Source organism: Lupinus angustifolius, chromosome LG11 (assembly GCF_001865875.1).
Source record: "Lupinus angustifolius cultivar Tanjil chromosome LG11, LupAngTanjil_v1.0, whole genome shotgun sequence".
NCBI lineage: Eukaryota > Viridiplantae > Streptophyta > Magnoliopsida > Fabales > Fabaceae > Lupinus > Lupinus angustifolius.
Genome location: NC_032019.1, coordinates 11,105,876 through 11,116,092, shown reverse-complemented (window position 1 = coordinate 11,116,092; position 10,217 = coordinate 11,105,876). Strand labels below are relative to the sequence as shown.

Sequence of the window (10,217 nt, the reverse complement as noted above, 5' to 3'; positions counted from 1 at the left end):
AGGAGGATGACCATAGAACCTTTCAAAAGGAGACAAACCTGAAGTAACAGAAGAAGGAATTCTGTTAATGACATGAACCGCAGTTTTGACAGCCTCACCCCAGAACTCAGAAGGAGCCGATGCTGACAGAAGCATAGAACGGGCTGTTTCAAGAATGTGACGATGCTTTCTTTCAGCAACTCCATTTTGTTCAGGGGTGTCAGTACAAGAGGCTTGGTGAACTGTTCCATCAGAGGAAAGTAACTCAGAGAATTTGTTAGAGGTGTATTCACCACCTAAATCACAGCGGAAGCACTTAATAACAGAGTTATATTGAGTATTAACCAAAGCACGAAAATGACAATAAATACCAAAGAATTCAGAACGATGTTTCATAAGAAAAATCCAACAATAACGTGTGTAATCATCAATGAAAGAGACATAATATTTGGATCCACTTTTAGTAGCAATTGGGGATGGACCCCATACATCAGAATGAACCAAATCAAAAGGTGCCTTAGAAATTGAAACACTTTTAGGAAAAGGTAAAGCAGAAAACTTGGCAAGTTTACAACCACAACAGTCAGAAATGTTATTTGGTTGTAATGATCCTAAGACTCCCGTTGATGCTAAGTATTTCAAACGAGGAGAAGATACATGACCCAGACGAGAATGCCATAAATAAAACTTAGAAGAAGACAAATTCAAACGAAAAGATGATAAATCAACAGTAGGAGCTGCAACATGTGGAAGCTTCAGTTCATCCAAAATATAAAGCCCCCCCTGTCTATGGCCTGTCCCAATCAGCCTCTTCGATTGAGGATCCTGCACATAACAATGAGTTGAGGAAAATAAGATTGAGAAACCAGAATCACACAGTTGACTAACAGAAGCAAGACTTAAAGTGAGGTTAGGTATATAATAAACATCAGAGAGAGATAGTTTAGGTGTAGAAACAGAACCAACTCCTTCCAATAACATAGGAGTTCCATCAGCAGTCATAACAGATACACAGGACGACTTATGTACAGATGTAAAAGATTTAAAGTCAGATGACATATGATGGGACGCTCCAGAGTCAAGGATCCATATGGAGGATGATATACCTGATGAGGCAGCAGAAGACAGACCTACATTAGGAGAGACTGACATAGCATTGGGCTGAGATGCAAGAAACTTCTGAAATTGTTCTACCAGGTCAGACATGTTAGACCCAGAGTGAACCATCCCAGGGGTGGCAGATGGAGAAACAGCAGTAGCAGCAACAACATTGGAAGATTGAGATTTGTGCTGAAAGTTCCTGTATTTCGACTGAGGCGGACGCCACTGAGGTGGTTGATAAGGTTGCTCCTTCTTCAATAATTTTGGACATTGAGCCTTCCAATGACCCTTTTCCTTACAGAAGCTACATTCATCATAATTGACTCTGCCTTGAGATTTTCCTTTCACAACAGGAGCAGCAAACACAGAGGGGCTTGGCAGAATCCCTTTGTCAACAATTCCCTTTTCAGAGTGGGACTTCAAACGAACTTCTTCACCTAAAAGTTCATTAACAACAGAGTCAACAGATGGCAGAGGAGTGCGATGCAAAATGGAACCACGTAGGCCTTCAAAATCATTCCGAAGAGCCATCAAAAACTGTACTAAACGCTGTTGTTCCCGGCGATCAGTGTACGGTGTGAATGCTTGCAATTCTGCAGATTCAGTGAGTGCCAATTGGTCCCAAAGGTTAGTCATAGCAGAATAAAACTCTTGGATGCTCATGCTATGTTGTTGGAGAGCTCGAATATCAATCTCTAACTGATATTGTTTTGCAAAATTGGACTGCATATACAATCGTTTAAGGTGCTCCCAAACCTGAGATGCTGAATCATATTTTGCAAGTTGAACACCAATAGATTGCGAAACAGAATTATTAATCCAAGTAATAATTTTCGAGTTGTTCACTTCCCAAGTTTCTAACTCCTTTGCATAATTTTCAGTAGCACTATTTGTAGGTTTAACAAAAGTTCCAGAAACATATCCCCACATTCGTTTACCAATCAGAAAATTTTTCATCACATAACTCCAATATGCATAGTTGGAAGATCCATTTAGTTGCACACTAATGGATTGCAAAGAATCATCTCTTTCAGTTGCCATAACTAACAAGCACAACAGTAGGGAAATCGAAATGCAAATGGAAAGAGAAACAGAAAACCTGAAAAATTCGCTCAACGAAAACTGCGAATCTGAAACTGAGATCTTCGATATGCGAAATGCGGAGGCTGATCTACCACTGCAAAGAAGAAGAAAAGATGATGGAACCCAGAAGCATGAACAGGATCTGCGAAAAAATTCGAAAGCTGTGGCCTTAGCAAACCTTGCTCTTGATACCATGTTAGATCAGCTGCATAGGGAGGAAGAGAGAAGGGAGAGGAGAAGAAGAAGAGAGAAGGGAGAAATGCAAAATGGAATTAATAATGGAGATAAGACCAAAGGGCCAATACATATAGGAAGTTAAGTAAATACAAAAAGACTAGACTACCATTTACTAATAACTAAAATACATTTAACAGTTACAACACTATTCGTAAATCTTGGTATGTAATGGACAGAGTTGCTAAAAAGCCTAATGGTCTTTCAATTCTCAGCAAAAGATTCAAAACTTGCAAGTAAGCATATAGTTTGTGTACACAATTTGTTTATCTTATCCATCCAAAAAGTGCTTAACAATAATTATTACTTGGTCTTTGTTTCAGGAAATTGAGCACAAGTTCTAATCTAAAGGACTATTTGGACTCAATGTATAGTGACATAGCTCAGTACAATGACCCTATTAAAAACACACTTAAAGTCATTTGTGATGCCATTGATGGAGCAGCTAATAAAACTGATGTTCTTGGTCAAATATTCGAAGGTGTTGTTGCTTATGATTGGAAAAAGCAGCCATGCTATGAAATGGAAGGAAACGAAGAGCCAACTGAAACTGGCATAGGATGAGAATGGCAGGTCAATGATATTATCTTAATATTATTATAGTTTAACATAAAAATTGGGCAAGTAAAATTTTTATTAGAGAAAACCAAAATTACATGCAAAGGATAAACAAATATACAAGATGACATAAAAAGAGGGAGGAATATCTAAAAACCTCACCAACTGAAAACCTAAACAAAATGACAAGAAAACACCAATAACTCCAATGAAGTAAGTATCCCTAACAAAAACATTCCAAATACAAAATCGAGTTAGAACGTCTTCAAACCAAAAAATGATCGCGCCTTTGTGTCTTTCCTTGATCCGTATTTAAGACTTGAGTTTTATCTCATTCATCAAATCCTCCAGAGACACAATTTAGTTATTAAAGATGTAATCATTTCTACATTTCCAAAGGGACCAAATCCCAGCCATCTAGAGCACAAAACATACATCTTACAATAACCTACTATTAACCGGAACACAATTTTGTAAAAAATGCCTCTTCCCAAAATGAGGTAGCACCATATCAAGCCCTAATCAACCATAAAATAGCTGCCAAAATCGATAGGGAAAGTAACATGAGAAGAAAAGATGATCCACCATTTCTGGATGAACATGATACCAAATATACATAACATAAATCAGACCACTCCTCTTGGCTAAGTTCCATTCACATGGAACCTTATCCAACATAATTCTCTAAGAAAGTGCACAAATTTACATGGATTTCCATACCAAATGCCACAACTGACAAGCCTAAGTACTAACATCCTCCAAAAGCCAAATAACCTTGTTAGTTGACTTCACTATATATAAATTTGACATATCATATATCAAGATCCATTTGTGTTCTATTTCCTCCTTCACAATAGTACTACTCAAAAACTGAATAAGATCCACAATCAAAGGGTTTTTCACTCAAGAGGCTCTCTCCTCCAAGGTATATGCCAATTTCATTTCCCATCATTCCAAATGCCTAAGTGGCCAACCATCCTCCCTTTATCTCCACTCAAATTGTATAGCCTCTCAAAAGAGTACTTCAAAGGACCGTCACTCATTATATCGTAAAATTTGTACTACCACAACCACATTACATCGCAATTATAGTGTGACAATTGATCTCAATGATGTGACCACGCGGGTTGTAGCACAGACGCATTTGGGTAACATCGAATTGCATCAAATTTAACATTATTTTTTTAATCACTAAAAATTCACATCACAAATGCCACAATCTTTATTGTAACGACTGCAATCACGATGACAGACCATGACCGCAATTGCAATTTAAAAATTTGATGTATTCATATCGATGTTTTAAATTGCAATTATGGTCATGGTCTGTTATTGTAATCATAGGCGTTGCTATACAAGTTGTGGCCATTGCGGTTTGAATTTTTTAGTGATTAGAATAATGTTTTTATATTTGATGCGATTCAATGCTACCCAAATGCGTTTGTGCTGGAACCCGGTGCGGTCACATCATTGTAATCAATTATCACACCATAATTATAATGTAATATGGTTGTGGTAGTCACTACAACCATAATATTATGCCTCCATCTAGTGATGCAATCCACAATTTGAAATAATGATTAACATATAAAATTTGTTACAATCTTATACATGAATTTTTACATAGTTATTAGAAATAATAAATAGAAATATGATGAACCAGTATAGTGATTCATGAATGTATGATTATTATTTGGATAATTATTATTACAAAATTGTAACTTTTCTGTTTTCCCATCATATATTATGGTACACAAATTATATTAACTTTTTTGTACATGTTATGCTATGGTCTTATTAGCATCCAATATATTTGTGATCTTTATTGACTAAAGTAATTAAGTTCATAAACAGACGTGCAGTGAGATGGTTATGCCAATAGGCATTGATAAGGAAGATTCATTGTTCCAACCAAAACCTTTTAATATGAAGAAATTTCTCAATGATTGTAAGAAACAATATGGTGTACTTCCTCAACCTCATTGGGTTACCACATATTTTAGGGGTCCTGTATGTATATATATTTTTACTATTTACTTTCATGAAACATATATATATTATATATGTATATATTATGAATTAATCAATGTTCTTAGTTTTTTTATTTTCTATAGTTAGTTACAAATATTAATCTTTTTGAATTTTGATTATGATATATATTCATATAATACAGGAGTTGAAACTAAATCTTAAAAGGTTTGCAAGTAACATTATCTTCTCCAATGGATTGAAAGATCTGTTCAGCTCTGGCGGGTAATATATGGAAAAGAAACTAAATTTGATGATGAGAAATATAACTATTTTTTTCATCATTCATTTGCTTTCTTTTAATTTTCTATTAGTTTTAATATTTTTTGGTTATCTAGTTTTAATAATTTTATCTTTATGAATTGCAGGATGCTGAAGAGTATATCAAATAGTATCATTGTTGTTACAACTAAAAATGGCACTAAAAATGGCACTGAAGAGTATATCAAATAGTATCTTTACATATAGGATTAATGTTTTAATATATGAATGAGAATTATATCTTTTAGTTAATGACTTTATGCTTAAAATTATGTTAATTGATTTCTAACATCGAATGTTTACAACAATTGTAGGGTCTCATAGCCTAGACTTAGGGCCAGAAAACCCAAGTGATCCTCATTGGTTGATCACCCAGAGAAATACTGAAATGAAAATAATTAAGGGCTGGATTGATGAGTACTAAGCTGATCTACCCAAAAGTACTAAATAAATAATTACAAGCACCAAAATATTGAAGTTTGTGCTATAGTGATAGTGTTGGGTTAGTGATGATACACTTACATAATCATCTCATTTACTATATGTGTCATATACTGAATTTATCTTCCAGTGTATAATGTACATATTCTTTTCATAAATTGTTTCATAAAGTACTAATTAACTATTATATGTATTGGAATCCCATTAAAACGGGTCATTCCTAGCTAATATCTCGTAATCCCTTATATTTTCTCTCAAAGAGGAAAATCCTTGATGAGGTTGTGCTTCTTAAATAAGGTAGTTGTTTCTCATATTAGATATTAGACTTTAGAGAATGAGTGAATAATAATTTAAATAAGAAAAAAAATATGTATATACTAATTATGTAAGAGTTTTTTATACTGTCTCTGTATCATTCTCAATTCATTTTCAATTATCATTGACTCTTAAATAAAAATGATTCAAATGAATAATGAATAATGCAATAACTGTGTATAAATCTTTACACCGATAATGCATAGATAATTAATTTAAAAATTTATAACTTTGTTTTATTAAATACTTTGCGTAGATATAAATACTCGTCAAGTATAAATTTCCTGCCAAAAAGGATTACGCCATATTTTTTTAAATGGGTATAAACTTTTATTTACTATGAAGACCAAATTATATCCAAAAGTAAGTCAACGGTTGTTGTACCATTCCTGTTAAGAGTAGCATGCATGACTCGTTTTTGGTAGATAATGTGGAACATGACCCATCAAAACGATATTGGAGGAACAATTTTTTTACTTCTAAAGTTGGAAATTTCCTTAATTAAAAAAAAGATATTGTTCAGCACATTGCCTATTCTAGAATGAAAAAGAAACTTGGCATAACAAAAATGAGCATATATTCGTGTGATACCAGGATTGAGTGCCACAAACTCAAAAAAATCATTGTTGTGAGTTAAAGGTATCCACTACATTTTCACAATTACTTTCCAGTTCAAATCCCATCCAAACTTACTCTTATTAATTTTTTATATTATTAAAGATATCCTTCGATTAAGGAACTAATCATATTTTCGGAGTGCATGATTGTTTCTCCCTATAAAAAATCAAAGAGCAAAAAAAGAATATAAATTTCACTCATTAAATGAATTGAATATTGAATGAGTTACAATAAAAAAATTGAATATCAAATAAGTTACAATAGCTTCTCTCAAGAACCACACTTGTCACTCCTTGTTCTTTGACACAAGTAGCAACTGCTATACCTGAAGGTCTAGCACCTACAGTGATAGGACCATGATTCCACACACACTTTGTTGCTTCAACCTTTTCTTGTTCTTTGCAAGAACCCATCATGTGAGAATATAAACTTCAACAAAGCTTACCTGATCAACACTTGAGATTGCAGTCATGTCAAATACTTGGCTTGAATGCATGTTTTTCAAATCATGCATCTTGTTCAGTGCTTCATATAAAGTTTCTCAAGAGGTCCATTGCATGAAATCCATGAAGGGAACAACGTGCTTGTTGTTCTTGAACTCATCTAATAAGGATGCAGCAAATTTTCCCTCCAGGTTATTGCCAATATCAACATGCCATGAGCCTCCAGAATCTTCCATTGAACTTCTCATCATATAGTTAAAGTGTGATATGTGTTGAGGAGTTGAATCTTGAAATTGGCACTCTTGAAGATATTTTTATTAAATATTGGCTTAAAAGAAAAAGAGAATGATGTGGCAAAAGAAGTGACTATTGTGAAACCTTCTTGTGGCCAAGTAAAATGAGTGGCTATAGTGGAACCATTTTTGTAGCCAATGAGAAGAAGAGGTTGTGGTGAAGCATCTTTGTTTTTGGCCATAGGATCCTCAAGGCTTTGGCTATAAATAGGAATGCTCCAAGCCATTGTAAGACACACCAATATTCTAGCCTTAGTGCATATTCTCTCTTCTTCTCTTGTTCTAATATTGTGAGGAATATTTTAGTGTTTAAGATATAAGTGAGTGAGAGTGATATTGGGTGTACTTGGGTTTTGGGAAGTGAGTGAAACACTTGAGTGAACTTGTAATTCTCTTTTATCATAGTGATAATATCATTGTTGCTCTTCAACCGTGGACGTAGGCAAATTGCTGAACCACGTTAATTTCTCGGTGTCATTTTCTCTATTATATTTTCTCCATATGTCTTCCGCATCAACAAACTGGTATCAGAGCTCGTAGAGCTCTTGCATGCTAAGCCGTACGATCTAAAAGAAAATTCTTAGTATGCTCTGTGTTTGCAGCGTTGTCTGATCTTACACACCAGAAAAGAATTGTTCTTGTTATCGGAAAGGTATAATAGTGTGAAAGTGCATGTCTAGGAAAATTCTGTCTTAGGAAAGACCTGGTATTTAAGCGTGTCTGTTAAGACCCACCTCTTTTTCCTGCGAGCTTTCCTGGTGTACGTTCACGGACTACGATATTATTTTGGTATACAGTTATCATGGGGAGTGCTAAAGTTGATTTGGAGATATTTAATGGAGAGAATGATTTCAATCTATGGCGATTGAAGGTGAAAGCTCTACTAGTTCATCAAGGCTTGGGAAAAGCCTTGGAAGGTAGAAACAAGTTACCATAGAGTTTGACCGAGGACGAGAAGGATGAAAACCTGGAAAAAGCACATAGTGCAATTTTGTTGTGCTTGGGAGATGAAGTTCTACGAGAAGTGTCAGATGAAACTACAGCTGCTTCATTATGGTTGAAGCTGGAAAGCCTGTATATGACGAAGTCACTCACCAACAGGCTGTATTTGAAGAAAAGAATATATACCCTTCAAATGCAGGAAGGAAAACCCATAAAAGATCATCTGGATGAATTTAACAAAATTATTCTTGATCTAAAGAATATTGATGTTAAAATTGAAGATGAAGACCAAGCAATTCTTCTACATTCTTCTACTATGTTCCCTTCCAAGTTATTATGAGCATTTCATCGACACTATGATGTATGGTCGAAAAGATCTGACCTTAGTTGAAGTAAAGGTGGCGTTGCACTCGAAAAAACTGAAGAAAAGAGTATCATATTCGAGATCTGGAGGCTTAGGTAATAGTCTTTTTGCCAGAGGAAGAACAGAGAGGCGAAATCAATTTAGTGAAAGAGGGAAATCTAGGTCCAAGTCTAATGCGAAACCTAGAAAGTATAATTGCTTTCATTGTCACAAGGAAGGGCATATAAGAAAGAATTTTCCAGAGCGCAAAGGCAAGGAAAAGATTTATGAATATGGAGAAGCATCTGTAGAAAATGACTATGATAGTGTAGATGCACTAATAGTCTCAGAGCATGATTCAAAAGATGAATGAGTACTTGATTCTGGGTGCTCATATCACATTTGTCCCATTAAGGATTGGTTTTCAACTTACCAACCCTTAGATGGGGGCAAGGTCCTTTTGGGAAATAATGCTCCCTGCAAGGTCATTGGCATCGGCTCAATTAGAATCAAGATGTTTTAAGGACATTGCCAGATGTAAGGCATGTTCCAGAATTGAAGAAAAATCCGATTTCCTTGGGAACACTAGATTCAAAAGATTATAGCTTCAAAGGTGAAGGTGGAGCTATAAGAATATCTAAAGGCGTTATGGTTGTAATAAAAGGAAAGAAAGAGAATAGTCTCTATATGCTACAAGGAAACACAATCACGGGTGTTGCTGTTGTCTCCTCAACAAGTGATTATGATGCTACCAAACTATGGCATCTAAGAATGGGTCATGTCAGTGAAAGAGGTCTAGCCGAGTTGGCCAAGCTAGGATTACTATGTGGTCAACAAGTCGGGAAGGTAGATTTCTGTGAACATTGCATTTTTGGAAAGCAATGTCGAATAAAATTCAACAATGTAGTTCATCGAACAAAAGGCACATTGGATTATATAGATTCTGACTTGTGGGGTCCTTCCCAAGTACCTTCTCATGGTGGTAGCAGATATATGCTAACTTTCATTGATGATTATTCAAGGAAGGTTTGGATCTTCATTTTGAAACACAAAAGTGAAGCATTTGTGAAGTTCAAGCAGTGGAAAACCTTGAACGAAAAGCAAAGTGGGAGGAAGATCAAGCGATTGAGAACTGACAATGGCCTAGAGTTTTGTAGCAGAGAATTCGGAAACTTTGGCAAGGATCATGGTATTGTTCGACATTATACTATGAGGCACACTCCTTAACAAAATGGACTTGCAGGACGGATGAACAGAACCTTACTTGAAAGGACAAGGTATATGTTGTCATATGCTGGATTGCCAAAACAATTCTGGGCGGAAGCTGTCAATACAGCTTGTTACTTGATCAACAGATGTCCATCAACGACTATTGACTTTAAAACTCCAGAAGAGATGTGGTCGGGTGTTCCTGCAAATTATGATAATTTGAGGATATTTGGTTGCCCTGCATATGCTCATAACAAAGAAGGAAAACTTGATGCAAGAGCATTGAAATGCATTTTTCTTGGATATCCCGATGGTGTAAAATGATATAAGTTGTGGTGGCTAGAGAAAAGAAAATGTATTATTAGTAGA

General features: G+C 35.2%; 1 pseudogene; it reads left to right on the top strand.

The window, feature by feature from the left end:
- LOC109359720 overlaps window positions 1-5,695 on the top strand; it is an 11,233-nt pseudogene extending 5,538 nt beyond the window's left edge.